This window comes from Paramormyrops kingsleyae, chromosome 8 (genome assembly GCF_048594095.1).
Source record: "Paramormyrops kingsleyae isolate MSU_618 chromosome 8, PKINGS_0.4, whole genome shotgun sequence".
NCBI classification, from domain to species: Eukaryota; Metazoa; Chordata; class Actinopteri; order Osteoglossiformes; family Mormyridae; genus Paramormyrops; species Paramormyrops kingsleyae.
The window spans coordinates 33,343,883-33,363,439 of record NC_132804.1 but is presented as its reverse complement, the minus strand read 5'-3'; the positions used below and the strand labels follow the sequence as shown (position 1 = coordinate 33,363,439).

At 38.9% G+C, this 19,557-nt stretch overlaps 1 long non-coding RNA gene across 1 annotated transcript; it reads right to left on the bottom strand.

Annotated features, from left to right (window-relative positions):
• Window positions 1-281: 281 nt before the first annotated feature.
• On the bottom strand, window positions 282-14,934 carry LOC111861103 (uncharacterized). Its single transcript, XR_011992694.1, has 6 exons — window positions 14,734-14,934; window positions 10,550-10,631; window positions 8,727-8,816; window positions 7,300-8,221; window positions 2,261-2,437; window positions 282-1,608 (listed from the first exon to the last, which is right to left on the bottom strand). It is a non-coding gene; the product is annotated as an uncharacterized lncRNA (long non-coding RNA).
• Between the last annotated feature and the right edge of the window lie 4,623 nt (window positions 14,935-19,557).

Genomic DNA, 19,557 nt, shown 5'->3' with positions numbered 1-19,557 from the left:
CTGGATCTGATTATTGGGGGGGTCATGACCCCCCCTAACCCCCCTGGAAATTACGCCCATGATGCCCCACAGATCATCACTACAATGCCACTTTAAAAGCTGTCGCGCACCATGCAATCCCACTGCTGCTGTGCAACACAATACTCCACAGACTGGGAAGCTGGGGTGTGAAAACACCAGTTTATTTCGATTTTTAGTAGACATGTTTATCCAGATTGAATTAAAATTACAATTACAATTGTAATTGTATTTTAATTATTTTCACATGAATAGAGATTTTACTGATAGGTTAAATGCCTTTCTCATAAGAATTCAATCAGAATTCCACAATCTTAACCACTATGTCACCGTCTAACCCTTTTCAGGAATTAGTCTACTGAGATAAAGTCACATACCTATGCCTCATCAAAACTGCAACGCCACAGCCTTCATTTACACTTAGTCTTTTCTTGGTATCTCCATAAACCAGCCCATAAACGTGTGCTATGGTATTCCCGTTGCCATGTGACCAGGCTCGGGATAAGTGGTTGGAAGTTTAACAGTTTAAAATACATATTTTCAAAACATATTTAATAAGCGCATTTTATAAAAATGTGTTAATCATTAATTTTAAGATGTAATAATTATGGCTACATGGAAATGATGAACTGCAATGAAGATCATTCATAATCTTTCCCTTTTTACAATATACCATGTAGGAGGGTTGTGATAAACTCACATAACGTGATAATGGTCATGCAAAATCCAATATTTAAGTTCAGTAAGCGCAGAAAGTTACCAAGTTTGCATGAACATGCATTTGTTGAAGGCAAAAAAATGTTGTGTGATGACCCTCTCAGAAGCAGCAGACATAAAACACATGCCAAATACAGCTTTAATGTATTGGAAATCATTATATGTGACTCTGTCCAAGATCTCATATCTATGAAGACACATCACACATAAGCATGTTGCTCTAATTGGACTGTTACTGTAATGTGCTTTAATGTACTGCAACAGAAGCTGTGATTTCAATGGATCATTTGGGGGCAATCTGCCGTGTTAACAGGAATGTCTTCATCAATGAGATGCACCCAAGGGGCTTATTCAAATTACTTTAGAACATGAAAACCGAACGGCTTTCACACGGCTGTCTTGTATTATCTTTTTACTGTTTTATGTATGAATATTGATGGTTGATACTATATATGCACACAAATTCTATTTCTATACAATAAATCTATTTAACTTTTTTATGTAGATGTTTATTAACTGTCTTTATATATGGAATTAGCACTCAAATGTCACATATATATATATATATTTTTTTTTTTTAAAAAGAATTAACAGCAGAAATAGGTTTTTCCTAAAATACAAGCATATGTACATACATTTTAACAACATGATTACATTTACAAATACGTCTCCCAGGCAACAGAAACCAAATGTTATGACAAAAAACTGTACTGTACTTCACTTTGTTAATGTCCTTTTTCAGTTCCAGCTCAGAATATCCCGGGAAAAGGAGGAGGTAGGGCGCCCTCTTGTGTTCATTATCCAATAGGACGAAAACAGCTTTACGCGATAAATATCTCTGCAGCTCACGAATCTGGCAGACGTTGATAAAACCTGGAGTAGTCACAAAAATAGCAATAATAACTACTGTTATGGAAAAACAAAAATAAAATGGGCTGTCATGAAATATCAATCTGCCTGCATAATCTTTGATCTGACCTGACTGTGTTTGGCTCCCACACCTGACACTGGTGGGCAGTCTTCAGGTTGCCTTTAAATGCAGGGTTCATTTCTAGCTTAACTGTCACATGCAGACGGTTGGACGGAGTTCAGGGCGTGCAGAATGCATGCCATGCTAAGTGTCGGGTGGGGTAGGTCACCGAGATCAACACCGCCCCTAATTATCTCAGGACCTTTCCCTAAACGGCCGTGACACATTGGACAGCTAGAGACAGCACAGGTCCATACCACAAATACTACTTAATTAGCTTGCCAGTTTTACTGCTGTCTTTCTTAATTTTCTTTCTATCTATCTATCTATCTATCTATCTATCTATCTATCTATCTATCTATCTATCTATCTATCTATCTATCTATCAAGCACACACACAATACTACAATGCAGTACTACAATAAAACAACAACACAGATAAATTGGTGAACTCTGACCCAGAATTACGTGCCATGCTGAAGGGGAAGGTATTCCCATATACTCAGGGGTCAGGAAACCTGCAGATTTCTGCATTAAAAAAACAGCAACACTGACCTTCTTTGTGACTTCCGGTATTAGGAGCCTCTGACTGCCATTAAATGGGTTATTTAGTTTACAGGACACACATCCCCACGGGCAGAGCTCACAGAGATGCTGTTCCGGAGAAGCCGCCGTACTCCCAGGCTGAGCCACTTTCATGTCTGCCAGATTGACTGACACTGCTCATGTTAACTGCAAGTGAAATTAGGACAGAACAAACACCATAAAACCCAAAGGAACTACGCTTTTCACAGCTGTTTTTTAAGTCGTAACATGTGTCCACATTGCAGCAGATTTATTGCTATAGTACTCTGGAAAAAAATGGACTATCTTACTTTTAAACAGAAAGAAGTGGACACAGAAATGGACATTTAATAAAGGTTGATAGGAATTAAATATGAACAAAGTATACATTGTATACCAAAATGAATTCAAACGTACCAGAGATGTTCCCACAAAGTTATTAAACAAAAAGAAATGGATTTTCATTGAAATGAGACATTTGCTTTGCATTTACCAGTAACGTCTCTCACACGAGACTTCTCATCTGGTAGAGATTGCTTTGAAACTCTTGATACACAATGCAGAAAAAAAACCAACAATACCATGTAACAATGAAATCTTTTATGCAAATTGGATTTTTAACCATTTTAGGTTGCCATTGTGAGGATGCATGTCCAACAATGGTGGTAATGGTGGTGGTGGAATTTTTGTTCCATTTTGTTTTAATCGGGTTGTTTTTTCTTCTTCTTCTTTCCAGAATGATCACTAAAAGAATAGAACTTTTCTTCTTGGGGCATTTTCAAAGAATTCTTCCCATTTCTTTTAATTCAATCAGCATTGTCAATTCAATGTACCAAGCTTAGCTGTGATCCCTTTTATGGTTTGTTTACTGTAAACAGCATGATATCCATCTTGAGGACAAAACCCGTGAGGTAAGATCATCAAATAGCAGGTTTTCTTATTGTGAGAATTATAAACCCCCCATGGAATATGAATAAAGTGTGGTGCGCCTAGATTTAGAGGAGTTGAATTGATTAATATTTTCAGTAATATATTAACTATAAAACGTTACTATTAAAATCAGTTTATATTCTGTTTAAACCAATAATGATTAAAAAAAAATTAAACAAAACACACCTAAGAAGGTACATAATAATACAATATAAACACGAATATACACGCACACACACAAACATGCAATACCGACAAAGCCTGTAAATATGTATTATATTCTATCTGAAAGAGCTTATGAATGAAGAGTAGTTCACCGAGTGACCAAAAAAAACCTCTTTTGTTATAGTTTTCCTTGTGAACCTCAACATGTAGAAAACAGGGAGCGATTCACAGAGTAGCGTGACTGCGCTTGCTACAATTAGGCAGTGATGGACAGCTTGACTCGGCTGCGATTTTATCCACAAGCAACAAAGACACGCGCCGTGGTCTTCGGGGACTCGCATCATTTAAGGCATTCTTATCTGCTTCAGGGTGACGGCTGAGCCCCCGGGCTCCAGGGAGCTGCCCGAACGCCGCGCAATTCATCTTGAAAAATGAGAAGAAAAATGCAGGTGGAGGCGTATAATTGACTAACCAAATATTCTTAGGGATTTAGTTTTTTCCTTTATACGACAAAGAAACCATCAATACATTTCTGGGTATAGCTTCTTTAAAGCACACTGAACAGGAAGGCCTTATGATTTATAGGAGCAACCCTGCTGCTTAGTAAACATAGCCTACATAGCTCTCCGTGACTCATTAGTTAGCCTATCTTTACCCACATAGACTCAGAGCAGTCGCCTACACCATATACTGTATTAGGCCTAACTTTGAAAACCCATTTTAGACCGCCGGCCATAGACCTACATGAGCGCGTACGTGTTGGTAATATTGAACAAAATGTTTAACAGATTCGGGGCACGGATTTCAAATTGCTTGAACTGGCATTAGGCGATTTCCCTTACATGCATTTTATTTTAATAAGCGGGAGCAGCGTCTAATCCACAATTAAAAGTGAAGGGTAAAACTTAATTTGGGCTGGGACGGGGCACAATTATCCACAATTCTTCGTTTTTATCAAGTCATTGCAGGTGAGATTGCATAATAATAATAATAATAATACTAATTTCCGCAGTTTATAATTTCCGTCCAGCAAAATGACTGCAACAGATTATATCCGCGATCTACTGTCACTGCTGATAAACTGTGCAAATAGGCCTACTTGTATCTATGACTAAATATTGTTAGGCCTATATAGTTAAACTAATACCTGTATTTGTTTACGTTTCCAGAAGTAAGAATTAAAACAGACACGCACTTGCACGGTTAAACCATTCAGAGAATGTTAAAATGAAACATCCACCTAAACAGATTATGACAATGCGATTTCGTTACGGCACTAATTATTAATATTTCAAAAATGTATAAATTATTCTCTTGTCAGACATTCATTTCATTGCTTAAGGCACCAGCGTAAAAAATGACGTTAAAGATAAGAAAGGTGTTTAACCAGGTCTTGTATTTTTTATTTAATATATCTTACGTTTTATTTATCGTTGCATGTCGGAGTGCTTAAAACTGCATTAGGCTATATTATATTGAGACGAACCGAATATTACCAATTAATATAGTGAGTCGTACACGTGTTGTGTTTTACACATAAATTAATCTCAGTTTGCCGTATATCATTGTTCCCTCGGGAGGACAGTTCTCCTTGCTTGACTGACCGCACACAGCAGGATTTATCCCATTTTTGGCGAATGTGTGAAATATAGCACTTATTCTCCGCCCGAAGTAATAAAAATTTAAGTGTACATTTAAAGCTTTAAAGAATTTAATGAAGGCGGCAAAGATTATAACCTTTACTTAACTTATTAAGAAACCGGAGTGAAATTCACACAAATGTATATGAGTGTATGGAAAGCAATCTAAAAAAGAAAAGAAAAACTTAATTGTGTTTTCAGAGTGTGAGATAGATTTGCTGAATTTTAGTAGTCTCTCCGCCAACTCCCCCCCCCCCCCCCCAAAAAAAACGACTTTCCTTTGATCTGTGTTGTGCTACAACAGTGTGAAAAAAATAAAATAAAGAGCTAAGTTCCTTTCCACCTTGAAGGTCTCCCCTTCTCTGTAGGAGAGGGAGACATGGGGATATATCCTCAGACTTAAGTCTCTCTATCCTTTTCTTCTTAAATTACTTTTATGGCATTATTAGGTGTCATAATAAAGAGTGCCGTGTGTTTTTTCTCATTTGCTTGCTCAACAGGTGCTATCATCCATGAGTATAGAGAACAAATGAAATACTATCCTTCATGCGGAAGAACACCTAACAGGCAATTCCGCTGAAGTGTCTTTCCATAGGGCACATATGCCGAGCCTGTTCTAAATCCACTGCCTTCCCAGTAACAATGCTGTTGGCAGATATAAAGGTAACATCACTGTTTTGTCTATATTCATTTTACAACTAAAAATTACCTTTAAACTACAACCCAGTTTTTCAAGGTAATATATGTGAATGTATATAGCATTTGTGACAATGACATTTATGTATCTTGTCACTAAACCTTCCCATCGGACATGAGGAAAAAAAATACAATCGGTTTAGCACTCAATAGCTTAACGTTCAACTTAGCTGACTGTTATGAATGTTTTTACTGTGGTAACTGTCATTTCAAGGATGGTTAAAATTAGGGTTGAAAAGGAGAATTCCATGCATACAGGTGAGTTGTTTTCCTTTACGAGATGATGTTTGATGTTTCCATGAAATTTACATTATTCAGTAGGCGCTTTTATCTGAAGCGACGTATAATTGAGAGAGCCGGGTCAGACAGTCCCTGGAGCGACTGGGGATTAAGAGCCTTGCTCAAGGGCCCAACGGTGACATCACTCTGCCAAGCCTGGGATATGAACCGGCAACCTTCCAGTGACGGGCACAGAGCCACACTCCACCCACACACTCCACCAGTTAAATTACACGCACCTTGAAAATGAGCATCGCCATGGACACCAAAGTGTGTATTAGCCTTTACACTACAACCTTATGATTCCTTACTGATTGCCCATAAATAGAAATATACAAAATTAAAAGTGAAAGTGCAAATATATATAGAATATTTTTCTGATCACACTGTCGTCAGCCACTGCCTTTATTTCTGATTGTCTATTGCAGGATGATTTGATCTGTTCTACAGCAACATGCTTATATCACAGTACTTGCAGTTAGACCTTTACTTTTAAATTGTTTTGGGGTGGATGAGTGATTATACCTGCTTTAGAGCCCTGGGGGGGGGGGGGGGGGGTGCAACTGTCATGGGCCCCACAAATGAATGTGGGGGTGTTGGGGAGGATGCACCCCTGTAATAGGGCCTTTGAAATTAGTTTGATGTTTATGGGTGTAGATTTGGGTAAAGTTTGAAATCTTCTCCCTCAGACTCCTGTCGTGAGCGGCGTAGGGAGAACTCCCCTCCTGTCTTTTTCTAGATTCTAATTGGTAGATTTCCATACATCCTTGCTGCTACAGAGCGGTAAGGAAATTCTACAGAATGCTGAGATTCTGTGCTGCGATAGGATAAAACATCCTGCTACCAGCTGCGATCCCCTTCACCCGGAAGTATGAAAAGCAGAACGGCAATGGCATTATAACCTGCAGAGGAAAACATGAAATCTAAGATTTCAGTCTGAAGGAGAGGTGCACTGCAGCTAATGATACTTGATTTCTGTCTTGAGGCACAGTTAATTTCAGTAATTTGCCATGCAAATATCAGAAACAGCATATTAAAAAATAAAAATAAATTTGACACGGCATATTCAGGTTTTTCATTGCTAAATTTGGATATCCTTAATATTTTAGATGACTAAAGTGAAGGAACTCAACATGAATTATAACTGAAAGAAAATCTGTCCATCCATCCATCCATTTTCCATACCAGCCTATCCTAGGCAGGGTTGCGGGGGTCCGCAGCCAATGCCAGAAGCTAGGGGCATATGGCAGGGAATACCTCCACATAAATAAATGATAAATAAATCAAATCATCGTCTTGAAGTCTGTAGCTCATACTCACCATGTTTCCAGTCTCCGATCTAACCCCATCATCTGAGCTTGATAAGATTGGGAATTGTTCCCAGAGGCAGGCAGGCACTGAAAGATTCTCCTGCTGTCAGTGGGAGTAAACAGAGCAGGTGGGAACGTGCTATTGTTGCATTTTAATTTATCCTCTAATTGTAAATCAGTGGGGTGTCATGAACAAACAGGCTTGGCACAGTCAGGTTGCTTTGCATGCATCCCTGCTAAATATCGTGTTTTTTTTATTCAGTTCTTACTCGCTGTGTAAGATGTTTGTATGGCGCAGTCTGAAATTTTACTGCCTGTTTCACGCAGTATTTTTACTAAGCCAATTTCAGTACATGGGACAGAAGACTTTGAAACCTCTTATCACAAGTAAGGTTGGCCATTGTTTGTATTTGCAATGTTCAATATTCTTCCTAGAAGTAACCAGGTAATAAGAACAAAGCATACAGGGAAAATCTAAATTATATACAGTAATACAGTTTATACATGTAAACTGTTATACAAATTTATATGCAACTTTATGTAACAGGCTTTTGAAGTTTTTCGTTAATTGTGACACCTTTTTTTGTATCAAAATTGCATAAATGGTCCCGTGGTCGTCCCCAATGCGTTTCTAATTAGAAATGAAACATCTCAGTGTTGACATGATTTGCTGGCTTCTGCCGCTTTGAAGCCGTGATCTGCCTTCACCGCATTTGACTTTGATGAATTTATAGCCCGGGACCCCGGGCAATTAGTGAAAGTGCCACTTGGAGAGAAATGGCTGGCATGCTTCTTTTTTAATGCCGTCTTTCTTCTCAGAGGCTGCAGTGAAGAGAAGGATCTCAGGAAAAGTTGTGCTGGATTACAGTTTGATCCGTTTTGAGCCATCATCTAACAGCGCACTGAGGGTCATGCACGCCAGTCATTCAGCTCTGTAAGACACAGCAAATAAATCCAGTTTATTTCCAGTGGATTTATTATTTTAGTTTGTATAATGAAATGGCAGCTAAATACATTTAAAAAAATCTTCCTGAAACTAAAAAGGGTTTTGAATTGTGTTAAACTGTTTCATAATGTAATTGTTCCTGTAAACCATTCCCGTCATGTGACATCCTTTCCTTTGGACTGACCGCATCTTGTTTCCTGTGCATTTTTGAATTATAGAATTAATTTAAAAATAAGATTCAGGAAGTACTGAAGTTCCCGTCTATTGAGCACGAAATTAGTATCAAGGGTCATTTTTGCCTGCAGTTTATCTGAAGCTAAGCGGACTTGAAGAGCTGGATCTCGTGGGGTTAGGGTTAGGTTAGGGTTAGGTCAGAACCGATCACATGATGCCCAAGGTCTTATGTGTCTGTCTCACACAGAGAGGAAATAATCATGTCAGGGGATGCAAGCATTCAAATGCTGGCCTTTTTACTATAATGGAGTCTGTACCCATTTCCCAGTAGGCAATGGGGAGATGTTTATATCAAAGTGTTGACTGCCATCTTGGGTGTCCAGAGATCAGAGCAATTAATTCATCTGCTGTGATAAAACAAGAAAAAAAAAACAATTAATCAGAAACTATAACAACAACAATATCAGTACTGCTACTACTACTACTAATAATAGTAATAATAAAGTCTGGTGTAATGTGTAGAATTCTTTAGAATGTGCAGTTGTTTCTGTTTTTAAGTACAAGGGCTCCTTACTAGGATCTGAATGGTGTTAAATTAATTTTAGTCTGCTGGGGTTGCAAAAAGGTATGTGACGGCAAAACACCTGCGATGTGTGAATCTATGTAATCATGCTCACTGAAAGACCCCTTTAGGCACTTCTGTGGGGCTTTAAAGGACAAGTGACCTTCAGCTGCAGGACACTTTCACAGGAAACAGGCACGATGCCACGTCAATCATGGATTGATGCATTCGCAAGACAACCATCTTTGCGGCTACTTTAAGCTCAACAAATGCCACATCAACAAGCCACTGTGAAGCCTAATATATTTTCATATTTGTTTCTATCTTTCCGCACTAGCGGCCTGAGTGATATTTCTTAGACACGGCTGACACATACTGCGGTGACGGCTTCACCAGCATATTGCAGAAAGATCATTACTCAGGAGTTTAAATATTTTTATTGTAAATACATATACATTGATAGGCAGTAGATAATAGACAGCTCCGTTAACACCTTCAATCACTTCAAGACCAGATTTTGCATACTTGGCTGCCTTTGTTCTTCTTGGATAAAAACCAAAGCCAGAAACTTCAGTTTTGCTGCACTTCAGGGCTGTGAGGGTTCAGCCGGTTAGGACTCAGTGATAGGAAGGTTGCCAATTAAAATCCCAGAATGATGTCATCGTTGGGCCCCAGACCTGTAGCCTGTACTACGAAGCGGGGTTACTGGCTTATGGTGGTAACTTGTCGGATTTAAGGTACCACAGTTTAAATGGACTTGATATTCGTTCACTTACATTTTTCTCAGACTACCTTAAATACGACAAGTTACCCCGATGAGCCAGTAACCCGCTTCATAGTACAAGCCACAGGGCCCCCAACCCCCAGTCGCTTCAGGGACCGTCTGACCCTACTTTCTTAAATGTAGGTCACTTTGTATAGAAATGTCATATGTCTACTAAATTAAAAAAATGTATGATTTCCACCTACATGTGCCTCAAATGCATATAAACTCCACTGTATAAGTGAATCGTTTACTTTATCCTTGTGGCACTTGAAGCTGTGTATGTAGTTGAACTCCTAGGGCTTCCCCATTTCAAGCTAAAACTAAACCGGTCAACATAGAGTTGTTGTATCTCATTTGTTTTGACTTTTATTTTCAGTCACTGGATGTTATGGCAACAAAAAATATGTTATATTGTTGTGAGACAGTTGTAATTTAATATAAAGAAATATAAACAACGGCAATAAATCATAATGTCCAAAGAATATTGGTCCTATCTTATGTATGTGGCATAGCTTAATCTATATGGCATAGCTTTATGTATGTGGCATAGCTTAATCTATATGGCATAGCTTTACGTATGTGGCATAGCTTAATCTATATGGCATAGCTTTATGTATGTGGCATAGCTTTATGTATGTGGCATGGCTTTATGTATGTGGCATAGCTTTATGTATGTGGCATAGCTTTATGTATGTGGCATGGCTTTATGTATGTGGCATAGCTTTATGTATGTGGCATGGCTTTATGTATGTGGCATACCTGTAGCTTTATGTATGTGGCATAGCTTTAAGATTCCTCTGCATGTGATTTACCTTGCTGGCATCTTGCCCAGCGTGATCCCCTGCTTTATGTCCCAGGCTGCTTGGGATGAGCTCCTGATCCCACAGCCCAGTACTAGATAATGGTGAGAAAGTGGGAAGATGGATGGATGGATGGATGGATGTTAGCAGTATTTTAGCCAGCTGTTTGACATTTAGCATGCATTATTGTTCCACTTACAAAAACGTTTGCACACTAACGGAATGAAATCCTCAACAGAAAAAAGAATAATTTAATCAATAGCATTTTGTTTGCACTTCCCTTCAATAAATACAAAAGTATACAAGTAAATTAAAAACATTAAGGGAAAGAGAGAGGAAGCGAGAGAGAGTATGATAGAGTAAATACTGATTTAATTAAATATGTTAGATGTGGTAGATCTTCAGCAGACAGTGTCAGTGGTGGCAGATAGTTGGCGCATATTTGTTTTGGCAGTTGGACACTTAGGAAGACATGATAACCTCAGCTTATTAAAGCAACAGTTTAACTGTAATTCCTTAAGCTGAATCAGGGGGTTGCCTAGGCAGGTATGAAAGCAGGAAGTGACTCTTTTTAAAAAGAGTACACATGGCAGTTAGTGTGTGTGTGTGTGTCTGCAGAGGTACATAGAGAAACATACTGAATGTGGAGTGAAATTGACGTTAGACTAAAATATTAGTAACGAATGTAACTAATAGTAACTTTTATACAACCCTCAGCACTATTTAGCAGTAAGACGTTAGGGGTGCACACCATCCCTGAATTAGGCAACAAAAGCACTTTGATCCATCGCAGATTTATGTCAGACATGATTAGTGCCTCGCCAGCCCCTTGAACTCTGCTCAGCGTTACTCCTGGGACCTTCTGTCCTGACAAAATGTTGGGATCAGGAGGTTCGGCTTCAAGCTTTTAGCCACAAAAAGGCAGATGTGCTGGGGGTGTCAGAGCTGCCGCTGTATTATTCAAATCCCTCTGTTGCTTTTAAAGAAGTGAGCGCTGTAAAATGCCTTCCTCATTTCCCCCCCCCCCTCGAAAAAAAAGCACTACCTAACAGATGAGAGCACAAAGTGTCCTTTTATATCTCGACTTTTTAAAAATCATGTACAGGATGAAATATTAAGAAAAACCTCCATTGTAACTCAATAAACACCCGTTGTTTTTCGGTTGTTCAGCTGTGATGGTATCAGTATCAATTCAACAATAATGTGTCATGCCAGTAATGAAATTAATATATCACTCAGTCACACTTTTTAAAAAAAAAAGAAAAAAAAAACCCTGACTCTTCAAAATGAATGAAATTGTCATCTTCACCTTTGTTCTCCTGCCTTTGAAGGCTCATTATATCAGTGACATGTGGTTCCTCAAGTCTTCACTTGTGAATTTCTGCATTAATCTGGCTTTATTCTTTGATGGTATTCAACTCGGAATTATTATCTCTGAAAAATCCCTGACAGCTGACCTACTGTTTTCATCTTCAAAACATATCAAGTATCGTCAGTATAAATTGCTTTAGTAAATGAAAAAACAAATTTTCCAGGCAAAAAATTCATTTTCAGAAATGTTAACAATGAAGAAGTAGATTTGATATAATATCAAATTGTAAACGGTGATCGAGTGGATAATACTTTGGCCTCACAACTCTACCATTGACAAGGATCGATTTCTGTCTCAGCTCTATGTGTGGGAAGTTACATATTTTCCCTCTGTCTATGTGAGTTTCCTCTGGGTACTCTGGTTACAGCAGTTTAGCTGAATTAGCATCTTTCCCATAGTACATGAGAGTGCGCCCTGAGATAGATCAGCACCATGTCAATAGTGTCCTCTATCTCATGTACTTTTCCCTGCCATTGGGTCTGGAAAACGGTTAGCTAAAACGATGGTGATAGAATGATAGTAATAGAATTGAGAAAATCTGCCTATATCTGTATGAATACAATATGATATAAAGGTAAAAAAAAAGCAAAGAAACATTGTTCATGAATGCATTTTTGTGGTCTTGAAATGTGCTAAAAAGTCGTTTCATTTTAGTAGTGGATTTTCTTAATGGAGAAGCCACTGAAAGTAATTTCTTCCGGAATTTACAAAAAGTTCAAGAAATTGTCCAGCCATGTGTGACATGCTGAGTGGCCCTTATCATGGCGCACAAATCCGGGTGATGCCCGGTGCCAGGCCTCAGCACAGGGTCTGTTCTCTCCTTCTCCCATATGAGCTGTCCTGTAGATGAGAACGTGGCTTATGTATTCCCAATAAATCTGCCAGGCTGTAATGAGCCCCTTTCAAGCAGATTCACGGCCACACTGACGGGTCAAATTGTCGGTGTGACTCGCTGGCGAGGAATTAAACGAAGGTCTGCCACATTCCTCCTGGGGTGTGCTGAGGGAGAGAGGACAGATTCGAACCACTTTGGCTCCCGCACTGTCATGACTTATGGTCTTTCAAGTGGATAATGAGCGAGCAGAGGAGCCTCGCGCGGGGTTACAGCAGTGAGGCGAGTCAGGGCATCACCACAGAGAAGCTCGTGTCTGAGTGCAAGCTTCACACACATTAGGCCAAATTAGCTACACAGCAAATAAATTACGCAAGGCGGTAGAAGCAGCCATTCTTTGAAAAATGCATATTACTCAAACACACACTACCATTGTCCAAATTATAATAACCAAAAAGACTAATAACAGAGATTAATATCTCACCTATAACTCATCCATTAAATAACAACTATTGAGCTGAAAAATTTCATAAGTTCCGTGTTGCTAATTTGCAGCATAGCGCCATGTAGGCTGAGAAATTGCAATAATAAAATATTAAATATTTCTGAACTCCAGTAGACCAGTGCAGTGGAGCAAAATGCCGCTGTTTTCAGTATCGGCATATGGGTCTCTCTCCAGGTAACGGTGTCCTGGTATGGCTCTGCTGTAAGAGGTCAACCAGGAATCACCGTGCCTTGCTCTTTAGCTTACATTATGTAACCCGCATATCTGAGATGACCAGGGGTAGGAGGGGCGTGGCTAAAAGAGTAACAGCAGGAAGAAAAATAAAACGGAGGGAAAAAAAGACAGCCACATCAAACAAGAAAAAAAAATTGCACCCTGCGCAAATTAAAAACTGCATATTTTTTCTTTTCATTCTTTCTCCTCCAAACATCCTCTCTCTCCTTTATTATGGAGAAACTCCACAATGTTAAACACCTGGCGTCTCCATTGTTCTTTTGTTTCCACTTTTCGAAGGGGGGGGAGTTACACCCAGAGATACTTCATCCTCAGTTAGAAATTGTGGGACGACCGTCATTTTCCTAAATTCCCACCAAGGAAATGAGGCCGTTTAGTCACTTTTAGTGACAAGGACCTGAATGTGTCAGTTTTTCTAAATAAAGCCCATTATGTCATTTCTTTTAGCCTTTTTTCAGTCACAAACATAAAGACACAGATAACAGACTATAAATTATTGAAGGACAGTTGATCGCTCAGAGATTTAGGTAGAAATACATGTATGATAAACATTTTCAGGGGAACTGGATGATTTGGACTCATCATGCTAATTTGTTTTAATGCGGTTTTATGTCCAAATCTTGTTTGTTAATGCATGTTTTTGATGATTTAGTCCTGGGTGTTGAAAACATGCCTTGATACTATGTTACAAACACACATTATGTGTAAGTGTAACTTCGATCAAAGGTTCTGTAGTAGGGAGCTAGCTAATCATATACTGTAGCAGAGATCCTGATTATGTGCATGTAACATTGGTCTTCAGGGTACATTTCATAAAAATGTTACTACTATTATAGCTCAGTTCTGTGTATACACATACTTCTCCTAATAAAAATTCATGATATTTTGGTTTTAGATTTATAGGGACTGTATGCAGACATCAATAGATAATAAAAAAATAAGTGGTCCTCACCACACTACCAGATGCGACACATGTATCTTGGAACATACAAATGACAGCTTGTCCTTCTGACCAAAGTACATGACTTTCTGTGGCAACACTTGGCTTTTCCTCTTCCCGCCTCTCTCCTTCCCCTTAGCAACTCCGCTCGGCGGTTTTGTTCAAATGCTCTACCGAAGTATGCGACAGGAAGTACTTACAATAGGGTTTTACAGTTCATTTACTCAATCGCTTGTTTACATGCAATAAATTGTTGTGAAAATCGCACTCAGATGAGCCGGAGCATTTGGAACCGATTATCAAATGTACTTACAATGAAGTGGTTGCTTTGCCTCGTAAGACCTCTTTCCGTTTAATTCAAATCAGCCCCCCCCCCGCCCCCCACCGCATGCGAGTAAATCAAACCCAACTTTGTCAGGCATAATCTATGCAGCTAGAATGAGGAGCTAAGAGTTTCAATATGACAAACCCATTGCCATCCTGAGAAGCCATGTAGTAGAGGGGCTTAGTGAAGTTAGATAGGGGTCTGTGTGAAAAACGAATTTACCATTAGGGGGTTAGTATATCAAAATAAGCCTGAATGCCAAAAAAGCATCAGGTAAAGCAGCGTTTCAGCAGAATATGCTTAGAAATGATCCCCTTGCAGGATGGAGAGCTGCATGCCCTGGCTCTGGTCTCCTGTTATCGGATAGTACCTTTGAACATCTGTGCTTGTTTGTGTGTTTATTCATTTAATAGCCTCTTGGTGAAATGTTATAGCCCTGAAATTTAGCCTAAAACTGTAGAAGTAAAACTAAAAATACAAATGTTTGCAAGTTCAGATCCACACTGCAATGCCCCAAATATGATCCCTGGACACTTTTGGCAAAGAAATATTAACTCTTTCTGTATAAAGGGAAAAATAAATGCAAAACATATGTATGCTGTATATAATTCAGTTATTTTATTTTGCTTGTTAGTAAACTGTACAGACTATGGAAAAACAAGATTTAAAATAGCAATTCCGTTGTACTGTGTAGTTCCTTTTATATGACACGGCCAATACATGTATGGCAAACATTTTTCTTTTGCTTCTAAATAATATCCTATTCCCATGCATGTCAATCCCTTTTATAAAAACATGTTTTCACTAAAATCCTTTACTATTTGTCCACTGTAGTTTTTCCTTTTTTTGGACCTTCAAAGATGACTGTAGGAATCCCTGGGGAGGGAGGGGGGGGGGGCTGGGCAGTTTTCCCACAATGTAACAGCGACTTTCAGCGACAAATAACAGGGACTTGTCACATCCAAGGGCAACAGCTATACAGATGGATATATAACAAGGATCATGTCTCTATTGAGAAAAGAAGCATCACAGGACAGTATGAGGGGGCAGACTCAAGCTTCAGTATTATGCATTTACCATTAAGATTTTTACCTTGCTGCTACAGGGTACTATTCATTTAAATGAGAGTTTTACAGAGGAATCCAAGAGACCTAATTCCCATAATTAGAGGCTTTTTTTTATCTCGAGTAATGTAATGTATGATTTTAACCCAACACTGTCAAAATGGTAAAGAATCACTTGATTTGTAGGGTTTTTTTTTCCTTAAATGGTTTTTTTGTTTGTTTCTTTGTGAGATTCCCACAAACATTTGCAGTTAAACTCCTCGGAAGTAGCTTTAAGTTAATAGCTTTTCAGAGTGACTCACAGTTTGTTGATGAACTGACACAGTGACTTATCAGCACCTGTTATACAACAAGAGGCAGACTCTTGTGTCAAAACTTCATCCTCCCAGGATTCAACAAAAAGCAAATACAGACGTCCAATTTTTTCTCAGTTATGCTCAAAAAAAATGAGACTCAGGAAAGGCTGCAGCAGAATCCATGAAACAGAGTTTTTCAAAGTGAAGTATGTGAAATAATGCAATAAATCACAGACAAAAGGCTGTGTTCAATTTCATGTCTCTGAACTTCACAAAAGTGCAGCAGGCAAGTATGATGAATTTAAAAGGATTAATATTAATTGAAGGCAAGGGAACATTATTCCAGTCAAACAATGATAGCGATCAATATTGTAACGTAACACAGCTACAGTGTGGCGTATAGTCACGGCTAAGTAACTGGGCATCTCACATACTGTCACGCATCGCTTCCTAACAGGGATGCGCTTTGAGAAATGTGTCAGTAGGGGATTTTGTCATTGTGCAAACTTCATTGAATATATTTACACACTACAGCTCTGGAAAAAATTAGGAGACCACAGCATCATTTTAGTTTCATTCATTTCTCAATTTATAGGTATCTTTTTGTGTAAAACATATCTTTTTTTTGTAAACTCCAGCCTGGCTCTTCTCTGTTTCCCATTGATGACAGGCTTCTTTCTTGTTTTATGGATTTTCAGTCCTGCTTCTAGGAGCCTGTTATGAACTGTCCTAGCAATGCATTTCACACAACTTTATGTTTCCCATTCTTTTATAAACCCACTTGATGTCATCCTCCGATTCATGAGAAACTATCAGATAAATTGATGATCACTTCATCAATTTATCTCCCATCTACCTGGCTGGTTTTCGGTCATTCCCAGTGTCTCCTGTTTCACATTGTTCTTGTGTAGTGCGGTCATAGAAATTTTCAGCCTGGAAGCAACCTGCCGCCCAGTATAGCCTTCTGCCAGTATAATCAGGATTAAACTAGGAATTAACAATGTGGATTCTTAAAAAATATGGAGTGGTCTCATAATATTTTATAGAGCTGTGTGTATAACACTTCATACTGTTTTACAGTAAACTTTTTCATAAGGAGAAAGAGTACACTTTAAAATAGTGATAAAAAGTACATTATAGTAAATATAGAAAACAGTAACAATCTTGTTTATTATCATTGCCACGTAGTATAATCTTAGGCGGTCCATCGTTGACCAAAACATCGTCATGTGGCGTATGACTATATTAATCTCATTGCATGTTTCACTGAATCCATCCATCCATTTTCCATTAACTTTTTGTTGAATAAAGGGGCAGAGTGAGCCTAGAGGCTTCCCAGGAATCACAGGGTACGAGGCTGGAGGAACTTGGGACAGGATGGCAGTCGATTGCGGGGCAATTTACAGACACCCGTTTACATAACTGAGCATGTTTGGCAGGACACTGGAACACTTGAAGGAAACCCACATAAACACAGGGGGAAGAGGCAAACTCCACACGCTGTACCCACAGCCCTGAAGGTAAGAAGGGGAAATGCTAAACACTGACTACTGCACCATCCTCAACAAACAACATTATCAACAAGCCAACAAATACATGGTAGCAGATCAAGGCAAACCTGTCCTCTATGGCTGTCCCAGAAGCTATGGGCTCAAGGCAGGGAATAACCCAGGATGGGGCGCCAACCTGTCAGAGGGCATACACCATATGGTAACTGCAATTCACCTTAGCATGGGCTGTAGGGGAAACCGGAGTACCCAGAGGAAAGCCACCACACGGGGGGACAAATGCAAACCTTACACACGTGGAGCCAACAAGCAGATGCTCAAATCCCGGTCCCAGAGGTGTGAGGCAACAGTGCTAACAGTGGGCCACCATGCCGCCCCCCCCCCCCAAAGGCAAACCATTTATTCAAAAGCTTTGATGGATAAGACTGGGAACCTGTAGATGCTAAAAAAGAATAACATCCACATATGCTTTCACACTGAGGTCTCACGCCTGAAAAATATTCTTCAATCTCAACAGGATTACCAGATAAAACAAAATATAAACCCAAATTTAATAATAATTCCACCCATAACAATTAAACCTATGCAGAGCTACCCTGAGCTTTGAACTCTGCTAAGCACAAGACACAAAGCAGGACACATCATTGACAGGATGAGAATCCAGCACAAAGACAGAAACACAATTGTTTTAGTCATTTGGGGTATAGAATGAAAATGGGAGTTCTTAGGGGAACATTGTGTACCCACTTGAACCCTGAGAGAATATGCAAAAGGCACGCATTGAGATTTTACTTGAAGACACACAATCCTGGCAATGAACGAGCACAGCTCTACCCACTGAGTAATCATGCCGCAAATGGTACTGATATTCCCAAAAAAAAATTAGCAGCTAAAGTTTTTCCATAACTACTCAGTCATAATCTTAAACGCTTCTCAATATATGTGAAGTACAGACGCCTGCTATATATAACTACCAGTTTAAAATATTAACATTTTTGGGCCACAATTGTTTATGTGAAACAAATCAGCTAATCAGCAAACTAATATTTAACCTATTAAAATTAATAATTAACTAGACTGATTTTAAGATATAGTTTTTGTTTCAATGAAGGACAAAGCAATGAAGAACTTTTATATTCCTAAAGGATCATTGCATGATCATTGATTCTAGTTAAGAGTGAGACACACACACAGACACAGTCCATGTATTCATATCTTTGTGGGGACTCTACGTTCATTTCTATGGGCATAACCTTGCTCCAAAGAATGACAACCTTAAACCTCACCCAGCCTTAACCTCAAGCATCATTTCCCAAACAAAATACAAAAGACTCTTGTCATTTTTACTTTTTTGATTGCAGTTTATTATGATTACTATAAAAATGATTATAAATTTGAGGTCACCCTTGTGGGGACCAAAAAAATGTCCCCACAAGGTAAAAAGTTACAGGTTTTTATCAGCTTGTGGAAAAATTGGGTCCCCGTAATGTAATAATTACAAAAATACATCTAGGTGTGTTTTTCCCTGCTCTGATGGGTCCTTCCGCACAAAACTGAGCTGCTTTCCTGTTCCTGGGAGCATCTGTGCCACATATTCACTCAACAGACTCAGGATGTTTCGTTTTTGTCACAGTACAAATATGCACCCTTGCATGAAAACCGGATCACACAGCGAGGCTGTTTAATCATGCCAATTTTTGCTTACCAAAACAGTACACAAACTATGGGAAGCTCACAAAGTACTGTAATATACTGTATGTCTATATGGGATGGCCACCCTCATTTACCCTATTACTCTGATCCTACATGTTCAATTGATTGGATTATAGCAGTGTAATTATTTATAGTAACGAAACACAATTCAAACAATACATATCTCTTGCCACAATGCCTGTATACACCTTAAAAAATCTGTATGAAAAATATGCTATACCTGGTGTCTTT